This window comes from Sorex fumeus, unplaced genomic scaffold (genome assembly GCF_029834395.1).
Source record: "Sorex fumeus unplaced genomic scaffold, SorFum_2.1 ptg000072l, whole genome shotgun sequence".
In the NCBI taxonomy this organism is placed as follows: Eukaryota; Metazoa; Chordata; class Mammalia; order Eulipotyphla; family Soricidae; genus Sorex; species Sorex fumeus.
In genome coordinates this window covers 60,258,203-60,273,622 of record NW_026606129.1, presented here as the reverse complement: position 1 = coordinate 60,273,622, position 15,420 = coordinate 60,258,203, and the positions used below count along the sequence as shown (strand labels likewise).

At 40.3% G+C, this 15,420-nt stretch overlaps 1 protein-coding gene across 3 annotated transcripts in view; it reads left to right on the top strand.

Moving 5' to 3' along the window:
- FHIT (fragile histidine triad diadenosine triphosphatase) overlaps nucleotides 1-13,392 on the top strand; it is a 1,773,722-nt gene extending 1,760,330 nt beyond the window's left edge. For all 3 annotated transcript variants that reach the window (XM_056129408.1, XM_056129407.1, XM_056129406.1), the window contains one exon: nucleotides 13,095-13,392. The gene's annotated coding sequence lies outside the window, so the exon portion shown is untranslated. The remainder of the gene's footprint in view (nucleotides 1-13,094) is intronic.
- Nucleotides 13,393-15,420: the final 2,028 nt, after the last annotated feature.

The window sequence follows — 15,420 nt, the reverse complement described above, 5'->3', positions numbered from 1 at the left end:
ACATACTGTGTGATTGCATTTGTGTAAAGTTCAAAACCAGGAGAAATGAAATTATAGTGTTCAGAGATATGCTCATTTGGAGGGTAAAATTGTAAGGAAAAACAAGGAAGCAATCACCATAAAATCAGCCCAATGATTACCTTTGTCAGAGAGGCAAAAAGGTGTTTATGATTAGGAAACAGAATGTGGGGTGTGAGGGTGGAAGGGGGCTGGTAATGTTCTATTCTTCTATGTTGTAGATGGTGAGATGTGCGTTTGCTTTATATTAATTCTGTAAATTATAGATGTATCTTAGGTACTTTCCCCGTATGTTTTATATAAAAGGACTAAAAATAAATCAGGCAAGTGAAAAATTTTAAATTAAGAACAAAAGAAAAAGAAGAGACTGACTTTAATGTATGGTTTAATTGCTGAGTGGATATTAAATTATTCCATAATAGGCTTAAATAAAAAAAGAATAATTGCTGAACAAAATCATTACAGAAACTCCACTGCTCTATCAGAAATTTGATGTTCTTCTTTCTGGTCATTCCTCCCTGATTTTAACATGCCACACTAGCCAACAGGATCATTGTTTCAAGAACGGAGTAAAGGAGACCACCACATACCACAACAGGGGTGCTTTTTATTTCATGTCTCACTTTGGGTTGGAGCAATATGGGTAGGGCATTTGCCTTGCATGCGGTTGACCAGGGTTCGATTCCTTCGTCCCTCTCGGAGAGCCCAGCAAGCTACTGAGTATCCCGCCCACATGGCAGAGCCTGGCAAACTCCCCGTGGCGTATTTGATATGCCCAAAACAGTAACAAGTCTCACAATGGAGATGTTACTGGTGTCCACTCGAGCAAATCGATGAACAACGGGAGGACAGTGCTACAGTGCTACAATACTACTTTGAGAATGCTTATTATGGATAAGATGGACCAAGCACTTCACATATATTATTTCAATAAAGCCTCACAACAATCCTGAATTACTGTCCCAATTTTCAGATGTGGAAATTAAAGAAAATAAAATAACATAGTAGGGGAATAACAGTGGCTGTTATTAGGGAGCTGTGGAACTTAACCCTAGCACTGAGAACAGACAAGCACTAAGAACAGTGGGGCTTCTAATTTCATAGTTGATCTTAGCTGTGGTGCTAGCATGTTAAACATGGGGAGTTTGGGTTCAGGTGTTGGCAGTATGACTCTGGAACCAACCCTGACCTTTAGACTAATATGAGTGTGTCCCTGATTTTACAAACACTCTCCTCACCTAACTCCTGCTAACTGAAGGCAAGAGATTACAATGAGGTCAAGGTGTTATGTGGGATTTGCTCGTATTTCTTCACTAATTTCTAGCAAAGAGGCAGAATTTGGGGACTCCTCATAGATCATTTTCTCTAGCAGTCATGATGGCAATGTTAAAAAGACAGTGTTACTGCAGTCTGAGTCAGGACTAGTCAGCCTTGGGTCATCAGTGCTTTGAATGCATCTTTCTTGGGTTCAGAGAGGACTCCTGAGGGCTTTATTTGTGACCTCTTTGTTAGATTTCCTGTAGCGATAAGGAGTTTTAACTGAGTGTGAAATTATCTCTTAAATTTCAAAACATTTAGAAGAATATTAAAAGTTAAACAGAAGATGGGATGGAGTATAGGAGACATTTGAAACAAGAGCTGCCAGTCTCACCCAAAGTGATAATTCCAGACATTTCCCAGATGAGCCAGTTCAAGTTCTTCCCTACAAGTATATCTGGAGACAGAGGGGCACCTGATAACAGTGCAGAGATTTGAGATTCCTGGCACTCATCTTTCTCTTTCTTTAGAGAATTGATACAGAGGGAACTCTCCAGAATGAAGGGACAAAGATACAGCATGGAGTTAACTTCCTACTTCTACACCATCCTTTACAGTTAAAAGGACAGTGAGTTGTTCTTTTTCTAGAGGCTTCTTTGTTTTTGGGTTTGGTTTGGTTTTGTATTGTTTTGTTTTGTTTGCTTTTGCTTTTTGGGTCACACCCAGCAATGCACAAGGGTTACTCCTGGCTCTGCACTTAGGAATTACCCCTTGCGATGCTCAGGGAACAATATGGGATGCTGGGAATTGAACACGGGTCCGCTGCATGCAAGGCAAATGGCCTACCCGCTGTGCTATTGCTCCAGCCCCTCTAGAGGTTCTTTGAAAGTGGATTTTCTTAGTGACCATTAAGAATCTTGGCTCCAAAATGGACATAAGTTACTTGCTCACTGAAGGCCCCTTTTATTTTTATATATTCATTTTTTTGATAAAGGTAAAGGTGAAGGCCCTCCCCTTGGTCGTCGATTTGCTCGAGCGGGCCCAGTAATGTCTCCATTAGAGACTTTGTTGTTACTGTGTCTGGCATATCGAATACTCTCGGTAGCTTGCCGGGCTCTCCGAGAGGGGCGGAGGAATCGAACTCGGGTTGGCCATGTTGGCCGCTTGTAAGGCGAACGCCCTACCCGCTGTGCTTATTTTTTTGAGGTGTCTGGGCTACAGTGGTTATCACTTGAGGATCTAAAACTCAGGCACCATCTGTTTGTTAAGCCACCATGTTATATTAAACATTAAAGAATATCCCTGCCCTCTGAGAAGCTGATGGTGGATATGAGGAAGGAAGACTCCAAAGAACAAGTGAGCACATTGCTGCCATCCTGTGCAAGTTGGCGGTATGAGGTCAACAGTACCTGTGACCAAGTTGATTTCACTCTCTTATCACACCAGAAAATCATCGACTTTGTGTCAATTGTATCAAACTGCCTCCATGCCCACACACAATTACATGTCCTCCAAGAGCCACCCAAAAGCCTAGCATTAGCCAATCAATTTTTAATGCGTATTTAAGAGATTTTTCAAAGTGTGCCAGGCAGTGCACAAGATGATAGATCACATAATAATTAAAGCATTAAAAGAACCCAATTGAGGATTCTCTTTCTGCTATCAGTTATCTTTAGGTCAAGAAGGTCTATGAAAGCCGGCAGATCATTTTCATTCCTTTAAGACAGGCAAAAATGGCTTTGAATGTAATTAGATGTACTTACCAATTTTCCTCTGCTAATGGTCCACAGAGCCTACACAGAGTTTAGAATTCTTGGAATTCTGAGCCACAAACTGATGATGTGGCATTGCTTCAAAGAAGTGGAAGACCATGATATTGTTTGATTAAAAAAATAGAAACAAAACTTAGAATTTTACTTTAGGGAGGGAAAACAGAAAGCTGTCTTTCTAAGCAGGAAGCCAATCTGGGCAGTGTGATGCTCAGGCTGCTTTATTACTATGATTTCTTCACATCTAGTCCTTCTGGTGGTTCCTCCAGATTCTGAAATTATTCATTTGAAACAAGGAATATGTCTAATGCAATAAGTTTGCATTTATCTTAAACAACCCTATCACTATTTGTTTTATTACCTTCCTCTGAAGAAGCTATTATCTATAAGGCCAGTATTTTTCTTTTAAGGTGGAAGATCTTACATATGGTTAGTTCTAATTTCTCTAATCATTTGAACTAATGACAGTCAGTTAAAGATAGAAACATTTAATAAAGTCTTTTTCCTTAGACCCTAGGAACTTCCATCTTTTGTAAGCCAAAAACATGAGTTTTTGTAACAACTGTTTACCTCTTAAAAATACATATCCATACACTCAAACTCATCAAAGGCATTTTCTGGTTTGTACAAAAATGATTTACACTTTTCTAAATAAAGCTTTTCACACAGCTTCTAAAATCCTCCCCCCCCCCCCCCCCCCCCGCCCTCCCTTTCCTCTTTACTTGGGAAAACTGACAGGGGAGCCTTTTGTATCCAGTGAATCTCTTAGTCAAGCAAGTCCCTACTAATGCTAGAATCATCACCACACACCAGCCTCTAGTCACCAGAATACCTAACATACATTTTGGGGGCAACTTCAGTCCTTTGGCAACCGACCATGTATTTTTTACCTCATGTATTCCCAGCTTATCATTATTTGCCTGTTCTCATCTCTGTTTCCAAAACTCCTAGACATTTTCTACTGTGTTGTTTTATACAGCATTTCCCGACTTTTGCTCGTTCTCAAGAATTGCTCCTGCTTTTTAAGCCATTTCCTCTACCTAGTTACTGAAATTAAAGTATAAAGTTATGGGTTGAGCTTCTTAATGTGTCTCATGGGGATCAAGTGTTTTAACCAGGGATAGCTCAAACGTGTGACAATGAAGCTTGTTTTAAGTAATGGTCTAAGAAGCCTGGAAGCTAGTATTATTCAAATTTTTCTTGGCATATGAATTTAAATTCGGGCTGGAGCTATAGCACAGTGGGTAGGGCGTTTGCCTTGCATGCGGCCGACCCAAGTTCCATTTCTCTGTCCCTCTCAGAGAGCCCCAAAAGCTATCCCACCCGCACTGTAAAGTCTGGTAAGCTCTCCATGCTGTATTCAATATGCCAAAAACAGTAACAACAAGTCTCACAACGGAGACGTTATTGGTGCCTGCTCAAGCAAATCGATGAACAATGGGATGGCAGTGCTACAAAAATCATGGTGAGACCCACAATGTCCTAATAGAGTTGTGGGGTTCAGATACAGACCCTTGTCCATTAACCTTGTGCTGTTGCCCAGGGCAAGGAGATACTTCCTGCATCATCTGCCAGACTCTCCTCACACATTTATGCACAGTCCCTCTCTCAGACACTGTCATGGCTCCTCCCCCGTCCCCGAGGAGCATCCCCTCCCCCACACTGACCATCCCACTCTGTGCCACTCCACAGTCTGGGTTGCCAGCTACTGTCCCAGAGCAGTGGTATCTACTATATCAATTTTCTGACAGCCACATCAAGGGCAGATAAACTTGATGTCAATAATATGTCATGTTTGGGCGTAGGGCAATGAATACAGCTAGTAGGGGTCGGTGTGCAATGCAGCCAACTTGGGTTCAATCCCCAGCTCTCCATATGGTCCCCTGAGCCTCGCAGGAGTGATCCCTGAGCACAGAACCAGGAGTAAGCTTTTGAGCACAGCCAGATGTGGCCCCAAATCTAAAAAGTTAAAAAGTAATACGTGATGTTTAACCTAATCTATCTAAATATTTATTTTGATATTGATAAAGTTAACATCTACTTTTTATAGCAAGTCTTTGAAACCCAGAAGGAATTTATACTCTTGACATCTCTCAACTAAAATTAGTCATGATTTTTAGTGCTCATGAACCGCATGTAGCTAGTTGGGCCAGGTCGGACACTGCAGTTATGGGAAGAGGATGATAACAGAAGTTAAGTTAGCAGAACAAATTCCTAGCCTGTACTTACTTACGATCTTTTCCCAGTTCTGAACTATATCTCCTTTTCATATGCGCTACTTGATATATGCTCAGATAAATGGTTTTCCATTAACAGTTAACCTTCAGGCCTCTCTTTATATCAGTTAAATTTTTTTAGCCCGTGTCTCTGTTTCTCCCATCTGCCATGAGTATAGAGAGGCTTCCAGTAGGAGGAATGAAACAAGAAAGGATCCTAGCTTTGATGAGGAAGGATCTCCCAGTTTCCTCCAAGGATCAGGTTTCCCTATTTCGCCCAAAGATGAGGAACTCAATCCCTGTACTCTCTGCCTTCATCAAGAACAGCCAATTATCCATAACAAAAGTCTTTTTCCTTAGAACCTAGGAACTTCTGTCTTTTGTAAGCTAAAGACATGAGTTTTTAACATCAAGTATTTACTTTGACTCTTAAAATCATAACAGTCTTTGCTGAAAGATTTCCAGAAACAGACTACTACTATATGGGATACACATGACTGGCCTCCAGATAGTATTCTGTCTTGTGACCACAGAGCAGGCACAGAGTGTCCTTGAACTGGTACTGACCAGGCCAAGTTAGCAATTTCTGCATCCTCTCCTTGCTGTCTGTAAATGCCTCATCTCCCAGTAAGACATTGTATCAAACTAAGTTCTGGAATTTTGTTACAGGCTCAGACTGAAAGAATGCAAGCTCCATCTGGGTCTCTGGGTGAAATAAATCCTGTTTCTAAGGCTATGCGAGTGAGTGTTTGGTTCAACCTTTCTGGCATGATTGAGCAAATCGACGATTAATGGGAAGTTAAGTGATTAAGTGAAGTTGGTGGGAATGTTGTCCAGTTCAACCTTTATGGAAAGCAATATGGAGTATTTTCCAAACGATAGGAATAGAACTCCCATATGATCCAGTACCACTTCTTAGTATATATCCCTAAGACATAAAAACATTCATTTGAGTGGTAGAGCAATTGTGCAGTTGATAAGATACATGCCTTGCATGTGACCAACTAGGGTTCAATTCCCAGAACTCTGTATAGTCTGCTAAGCCCTTTAAGGAGTATTTCCTGAACTCAGAGGCAGGATTAAGTCCTGAGCATAGCTGGCTGTGTTTCTCAAAAGAACAAAAAATTTTTTTTAAAACCACCTCATTTGAAAGGGTATGTGGACACATACATTTATCACTACACTTAGTACAATAGCCAAGATATGGGAACAATCCAAATGCCCAATTACAGATGGATGGTTTAAGAAGTTGTGGTATATATGTACAATTGAACATTATGCAGCTCTAACAAAGAACAAAAGCATGGAATTTGCAACAACATAGATGAAACTAGAGGATATCATGCTGAGTGAAGTTAGTTAAAAGGAAAGGGACAGATACAGAATGATCTCTCTCCTATGTGGGACTTTAAAGATACACACTGAGGTAGCAACAAAGTTGAAAAGGCAACTTAAGGGGAGAACTGATCTCTGTGTGTGTGTGTGTGTGTGAGAGAGAGAGAGAGAGAAAGAGAGACTAGGGAGAAGAGTGGGAGGGGTGTTGATGTTCTTGGAGAAGAGAAATGCGTACACCGGTGATGGGTTTGGTGTTGGAATGATGTGCATGAGGAATGATGTGCATGAGAAACCATTACTAAAAATATTGTAAACCATGCAATCTCAATAAATGTAATAAAATACTTTAAGGACGTTTCTTCTGTTTTAGATGAAAGGCCTTACTCCATGTAATGGATTTTTACTCAATAGCCTAATGATTTTCTGCGGGACTGGGGGTGGGGGAAGGTAGTTTAGGTTTTCATACAAGGCCAAAGAGCCAATTTTGGCCAAAGATCCAATTTTGAGTGGTTGGAAAGAAAGATATATAGTAAACACATTAAGCTGTTAAATGTATTGAACCCCAACAAATACTCAATGTGACAATCCTTGAGTATTAGTATGTAATCCTTTGACAAATGTGTCTTTTATTCAAGTACAGAGTTGTACACACTGCAGATGCAAGTGCCATTAATTAAATAACATGCAGCAAACTCTCAGAGCTATTCATTATCAAAGGTAACCTGCTCCACACTTGGCTCTGAAATTCTCTTATAACAAGAGCACACAAGTTGAGGGATGAAAGACTATGCTGAAGGAAGGTCACCCTCAAAAGCACGATAAGAGGAAGCTGTCAGACACAGTAAATGACAAAGCATGGCTGCCTTTTAGTTTTTTCTTTGCCCCTGTGGAAGGTTTGAAGGAAGGGAAAGTGTTTCACATTGTAGGGACTGACTTTCTTTTCTCGAAATTAGTTTCTCTCCTGAAAGACACAAGTAAATATAAAGTAATCCTTTTTCATTTCCACTGAATCTCAGGGAAAGGTAATACGAGTTGAAGATTTAGAAACAAATAAAACCTGTTCTTCATAAGCTCCATCAGAACAAGAAAGCTTTTTAGGGAGGGTCCTTGGCAGCACAAAGGAAGGGAAGTGGATGCTAATGCAAGGACCAGGAAAGACAGATACCTTCCTGGCTACATGTGAGCAGTTAGAAAATATTCAGAGTAGCATGAGTTGTCCAGGGTTGGCTTTCTCAACCTCCATGCTCCCAGCCTCTAGGCCCTCAAACCTAGGTAGTTTCATTTGCCAGAACATGGTGGGAAAAGGAAGTGAATTTTCTGTGGGGTTGCAGTAAAGTAATACAGCTACAAGCTAAGGCATCGTTTTTCATATGTGTTTGCTGTTGTTAGCCTTTGATTTATCTCTCCCATGAGAAAAATGACAATGCCTAGTCTAGGGTTATAAGAAATGACAGTCACAAGTTGAGCCCAACCTCACTATAGAAATCTGCATTTTTCCATCTCCATCCTGGGGTTGGGGTGGGGCTAGCCTGTGGCTGCTTCTATGCCCCTCAAGGTAGCAGACATGGAGGACACGGGAAGGACCTGCTTAATAAGAAGTTCATGGACACTCTTTTCTCAAGGGAAGTTGTGTTGCTAATCAGCATGTGTGACATGTTGCAGAGGAATCATTTTGAGTTAGAAAATTTGCTGTGAAGCTGCCCTTCTTTTGGAGTTCACTCGAACAGCTCGAGGGCTGTGACCACTACACTTGGGGTAACCCTTTCTGTCTCCGCATGGAAGTATAATTGCATGCTTCAGAGATTCTCATCAGAGTGACTCTCTGATACATGCTGCTTCCCCGCCCAGCTTCTCCTTTACCCACTTACTGTAAGAGATTGCCACCAGCAGCTCTTGTGGTTCAATTTCAGAGACCAGATTATTAAGAAAAAGCTGAAAAGCAGAGGTCAGGGGTGCCTGCCCTGAGAAAATTGCTCACCTTGTTTTTGGTTTGGGCAGAATGACTTTCCATGGTTGTGACCTGTATTGCCAACTTACAAGAAACTATGAGTTACTTTTTAAAGATGACAGTTGTTAAGAGGAGTTTCTCATATCTGTTCCAAGACTCCCTTTTGTTGGGGAGTATGACAACTCTGAAACCATTTCTGTGCCAGCTCCAGTCTGAATACAAAACAAGACATGTTATGCCACTCCATGCACAAGAAACACCATCTTTGAAAAACAAGAGTTCTATCAGTATGCTTCTGTTCAACGTGCAGAAGACAGACAACCTTGCTGAAAGCCAAGTATTTCCAGTAACTCTTTCCAGCATCGGAGTTGTTTGGGGGGACATTTGGAGCATTTTATTGGGAGCAGATTTTGGAACTGATCAAGGAAATTGACTTGGAGCATCTCACCGTCACCCTCAATGATTCCCCTTCAGAGGCACATTCCCAACAAATCACCAAGTTTAGAAAAAAAATCTAAAAAAAGGGGAAAAAATCAGAGAGAGGCCTCTGCTTGTGACAACAAGCCTTCCATTTTGTACTCTAACAAGTTAGACTGACCATCATCAGTTCATTAGTTCCTCTCCAGGTTGATTTTCTAAAGGGACTGAGATGGATTTTTAGCGTCAAAACAGAAGAGGTTATTTTTCTCCAAAGCCAGTTCAATACAGAAGAAATGAACTGTTATAAGGATCTCCTTCCTTTAAACAATTAATAAAAGACATTGCATTGAGCACCTGCAATATATTGTTGGCTTTGCTGAAAATAGGGAGTTTTGCCCCATTTCTATATTTAGGAAAACAATAGGGAGTCTGATAACACCTGCCTTTTCAAAGAGAAGTTAGTGTGGTTCAATTTTGTTCCAGATGGACCCCTTGGGTACCTCTTTGTCTTACCCCATACCTGTTTGATTCTAACAACAACAAAAAAACCAAAAGGCTTTCCTGAAGGTTTCAGAAAGATGGAAGGGATAACTACAGTCCTTGTCTGTCACATAAGAAGCCGACCTTAACTCCAATTTATGTAAATGTTTTCCATCAGACATCTTTATTGTATTTTCCAAATTCAAAGCTCTTCACTCCAAAAAAACCTCTATTGTCCAGTGCAATGGAGCTTTTTATCATGTATTTAATTCATATTCTACAAGACAAAGCTCTGATAGTGATGCTTCATAATGCTGGTGTCATTTCTCAAGCATGGCATTGCAACTGAGACAGTCTCAGTTTGCACAATATTTAGCAGGGACCCAGAGATATCAGAAAATTACATGTTCATGGGGAGTCACTCAAACTTCAGGTATGCTAGGGTCCTGCTGTCTGCTCTTGGAAGCCCACATTCTCTAGACTACTCACTTAGTCCTGATAACTGTCTTAACTCACACGGTGCGATGTGCTTCCTCAATCAGAGGGAAAGCACCCCTTGAAAATATAATCACTTGGCCCTGCACAATACTTCATGTCTATGCTTGTATGTGATAGGGCACATGTCTAACATGTGCAAGGCCCTGAGTTTGATCCCCAGCATACCAGAGCCCCTGGAACACTGCTGGGTATATATCCTATGTAACCCCAAGCACTGCCAGGCCTAAGCTCTTAAATTTCAAGTTTTCATTACCATGCTGAGCAGTGGTGGGAATGGTCTCAGGCCCTCCAAGTACCACTGGATGTGACCCTATAAAAGTTCATTTGTTTGGGGACTATACCCAGACAAGTGCTCAGGACTTACTCCTGGCTCTGAACTCTGGAAAAACTCATGGCAAAACCATATAGAATCCAAATGGGCTATGTGCACAACAAATGCCCTTCCCGTTGTACTATTGTTCCATCCTCAAAGAACAATTTAAAAAAAATATAACCACTTACTCCTTTGTACCCTCTTCGGTGTCTTATTTACACTACAAAAATACATTTATCGGTGTACCCAAATAATAGAACACACGACTGTGTAATGGTGCAACTGAAAGAAAATGGACATTCAGAAGGATGGACATTTGGGAGGACATGTTATATAGAAACCCCAGCAGAAAATGGGAAGATAATCCCATTGTCCAGATGAACCCTCATCAGTAGTAAAGCTGAATTGTTCCTGAATAGCCAAGTACTAACTTTGTTACTCATGGGTCAATTCTGCCTGTTTTCTTCTGGCAGAATAAATTATGATACTGACAATAAGAAACTAACATTAACAAGGAGTTAGCAATGTGCTTAGCTCTACTGTGTTTTATGTGTATTGACCCACCATGTTCTCTGCACAATCCCAGTAATATACGTTGCACATTGCCCAAAGACACACATCTGGGGAATGATGAGGTTGAACTCAGACCCAAGTTCTCATAAATCTGCCATTTTCACTCACCATGATCCAACAATGGAAAGAAAATTCTGCTCCTAGAAGGTTCCATGATACTTAGAATAAAGGAATTGCTGAACACAGAGCCTTAAGACACAAGGCAGAGTTTAGATGCCAAAAATGCATGAGGGATGCACTGCAGGAACTTTGTAAGTAGACCAACAAAAAAACCTTCTCAGCTAGGAACAGAGGCATCCATGGAGTTTCAGTAATTACAGGGAAATAACACAAGGGCCACACTCTTCAAAAGATCAAAAATAAAAACAACAGAAATTTTCAGGACATAAATCTGCCTTTGACAGGCAAGGCAGAGAAGAAGAAAGGGCACATCCATTTTCAGGGCTGCACAGGTGCGTCTGACTCCAAGTCAATAATTGCTCAAGGATAAGGGTGATGATGAATGATGGGGAGGTGACCTTTATGTTAGACAAACTGGGTGGTTCCAGGCACAATAAAGGATGATCCTAGTGTCATCCAGAAATGGGATTGGTCTCTTTCTCTGGGGAGGAAGGGGGGCAAACTAACTGGTATGTATACCCCTCTCTCCGCCCTAACAGGTATCAATAGACCTGGGAGGGGTGGATGATCTCAAGGTCAGATGTGAAAGCAAAAGGAAAAGTGATTGAGACCTCTGGCTTCTGTATTCTAGAAAGGAACAGATACAATTCCCCAGGTTTTGTTTTCTGACTTTGTTGTAGACTTAATGAAAGAAAAAAAAAAGCATAATGTAAGACTTCCTAAGAACTGAAATCACTACTGGAGGCACCTCTGTCTTCCCCCAGCTAGGTGTAAGAGGATATTCTTTAACCACATAAAGGAACTGGCATGAAACTAAGTCTTTGCACCTTGGTCAGTCAGGTTTGTGCCCTTAATGTCATACTCAAGCTACAAATAACAAGCAACAAGTGAAAACCAAAGTACATGTCTTGAAAATTCTGAGTAGGTTGGGGTCCTGGGGAAGGGAAATCTATTTGTATCTTTTTAATAATGTTTCTCAAAATCTCTTCATGTGACACCTATAGTTGCCACCCAAGCAGCTCCTGGTGCCTTTTCCTTTGGTCTTAGTCAATTTATAACATTGAGCCTGTGAAAATCTTATCCCTTCCCTTTTTATTTAACTTTCTCTCTCCAATAATTGTCCAGCCTAGAACCTCCAAAACAATACCTAGCATTTGTCTCAATCCTCATCATACACGTTTTATTGATATCACTAAGTAAGACTCTGAAGCTAAGTCTTAATCATGTTCTTCTTTTGAGGTACAGAGAGGGTAGCAGGGCTTCTGTGATTAGATTTTTTAAAAATTCTCTTTTCAAACTAGATTATAGGGCAAACTAGTCAGCAACCCCATCCTCACTACAAATTTTTCTATTTTTCTATTTTTCTATTTTTCTAAATGCTTTTGTTATAGACCTGACTGAAATACTTAAGGTAACCTTAAGGTAACTTGACTTTGGAACAAAGTTGATCCTGTCTGCTATATACTCGTGCAATAATTTCCCAACTCTAGGGACAGATATGTCCAATTCATATGAAGTACTTGTTAAAAATTATAAATTACTGGGCTTCTAACAAGACTTCTAAGTCATAATATGAGATACAGGCAGAAAAATCTTTGTTTTTAACAGAATGATTCTGACAGGGGACCATGTTTACAAACTTAGCATTACCTAATTAACAAGTCTGGATTGGTTCCACTTGTACATAAGTCTTGTGTCAACAAAATAGATTAAGAGATCACAAACCTGACTTCTGGGCAATGGGCCATGGACAGAAGCTATGGAAAATGTGAGGAGGACAGAGAAACAGTGCAGGGGGAGATGCTTACCCTATATGGGGCTGACCTAGGTTAGATTTCCAGCACTACATAAGTTCCTAATCAGGAGTGAGGAGCTTACGTGTTTCTGGGTGTAGCCAGAAATCACACACACACACACACACACACACACACACACACACACACACACACACACACCAAGGGGAGGCAGAAAGTATAGGCATCAGCACCTATTTCACAGTCAGTCTGTAACTAAACAGCTTCTTATAAAATGTTAATGGCAATCAAACAGATTAGCGCTAAACAAACTTACATTGTGTTTATGGTCATGACTCAAAAGGTGCTCTTAGTTTCAACTAAATGTCTGTTTTTATGTTCTGTCATTTCCAGGCATGAAAGTAACTTGAACAAATCCCAAGGCATAAGGAAACAGGCCTCGTTCTTTAGGACTGCTGCATCCGCATTGGAAATGAAGCTAAGCTGACTTTATTATACCCCACGATTCTGCAACCTTTTGTGAAGCATTTTATTATACGTGTGGAAGCTATCAGGGTTATGGTTCAATCACGATGACTGACAGGCTAACTTCAAAGCACCAGCACCTGCTGCCCTTGCACATCCCTTGCCTGTGTACTTAGAATAAACCCTTTTCTAAACTGTTCCTTGCCTGGATGGAAATAAAGCAGTAGTTAAAATATTTTGTGTGTTGGCTAACTTTAAAATGGATAATTTGGGGCAATTGGAAAAAAAGCACAAATAAGAAAATTGATTTTAGAACTACTATATATTCCTGTAAACCAACGGTTTTTTAAAGCAGAGAGAGAGAGATTTAGAGTTTCCACTTTTGTAAGATAATAGAAGAGGAAGGGTGCAACGTTCGCTTACTGGTAGTCTCAGACTGGTTTGGGTACAAAGGCAGGGTGAAAGCACTTACGATAAAAAAAATTATTTTTAGGAAAATAATAGACATGAAAAGATATGATCAGACACCTTACACGAAACTGTTTTAATCGAGGGCATATAAGGAAAGGGGATGGAAAGACTCTGGAGCCTGGCTTCAGAAGCAAACTCCTTGCTCTACATAGTTTATTTAAGGAAAATAAACTCCTCCTTTCCACTGGTCTATTAATAACAGGAGTTAGAATTTATGAAGAAAAATAAAACTCATCAACAGTATTGCTGTAAAGATGCAGGATTATTTAAAAAATCAGGATATTTCTTTTTCATAAAAACAATCTCTTTTGACTTACGGACTATTCCCTGACCTCAACTCCATTACCAGCATAAAGCATGCTAGCATTTTGTGACCGTTGTAACAAATTGCCAGCACAAAACAACAGAAATGTATTATCTCACAGCCTGGAGTGGAGAATTTCAAAATTCAGTAAGACTTTGCTCCCTGGCAGAGGCTATGGAAGAATCTCTCCTAACTACTAGCAACTGCTGGCCATAAATGGTGTCCTTAGCTTCACTGTAGTGTCTGCCTTTAACTGTACCCTCTTCTTTTCTCTCTGCTTATCCCTAATAAGCACACTCTTATTAGATCTAGGATGCCCACTGATAATTAATAATGATGGAAAGAAGACTAATATCCTTTACTTAATTATATCCACACAGACCCTTTTCAAAATAAGATAGCATTTACAGGTTATACGGTTTGCTATGGACATATTTTGGGGGAGAACACCATGTATATATTTGCTGAAGATGTAATAGTTGACAGTGATTATCACTACTGTAAAACTGGGGCCCTCTTGTTGTCAAGTTGAGTTTGGGAGTCTTTTTCTTAGTTAAACTTAAAATGCACTCTAATCTGAACAGGATGTTTTTAGAAGATGAATATAATGGAGGATAAATGGCAAACACCTCCAAAAGTTTTGTGATACCCAAAATATTAACCTTATCCCCAGCAGATATAAAGACTCCATCTCTTTTTTAAAAAAAAATTGTTTTGGGGCCACACCCAGTGATGCTCAGGGGCTATTCCCGGCTCTGGACTCATGAATCACTCCTGGTAATGCTCAGGGGACCATCTGGGGCGTTAGAGATGCCCACATCAACCACATGGAAGGTAAGTGCCCTACCCATGCTATTATCTTTCTGGTCTCTCCATCGCAATTATAATAGCAAATGTTACCAGAATGCTTGACCTCTGCATCCTGGACTTATTCTTCATTTCATTCATTGACTTTCAATCATACAAATGAATAAAAAGTCACTACTAAAGTTAGTTGAGACAGACTGCAAGCCTATCTTCAGTGTTTTTACCCTATTTTTTCTATGCAATTCAGAAGTCACATTTCTCTCTGTTTGCCCTTGTATAGCACAATTTTATTCTCTTTCTCTAACTCTGCCATAATTAAGCTGTTGGTACAGATGGCCAGTCCCCAAACCCTATTTCCATGCAAGCTTCATGACCTCAGGCTTAGCTGGAAGATACCATATCCCAACAAGGACTATTTACAATGCTTTTTAACAGATGTTTTATGAACTGACCAAATCTACTGATACCGATGTGGGAGAAAACCAACAACTACTTCCATTTGCTAAAGTGGGCTTGGTCTGCATGGAGAAATGCAAAAGACAATGAAAAACAATGTTTAATAAAAAAAAACTCTCCTTGGCAGAAGGCTTTTTCTGATTTCTTCTTCTGCACAAATGCTCACTAGGCAGATGCTGTTCTTTCAAGGGTTAGAGAGTTACTAATTTTATGGTC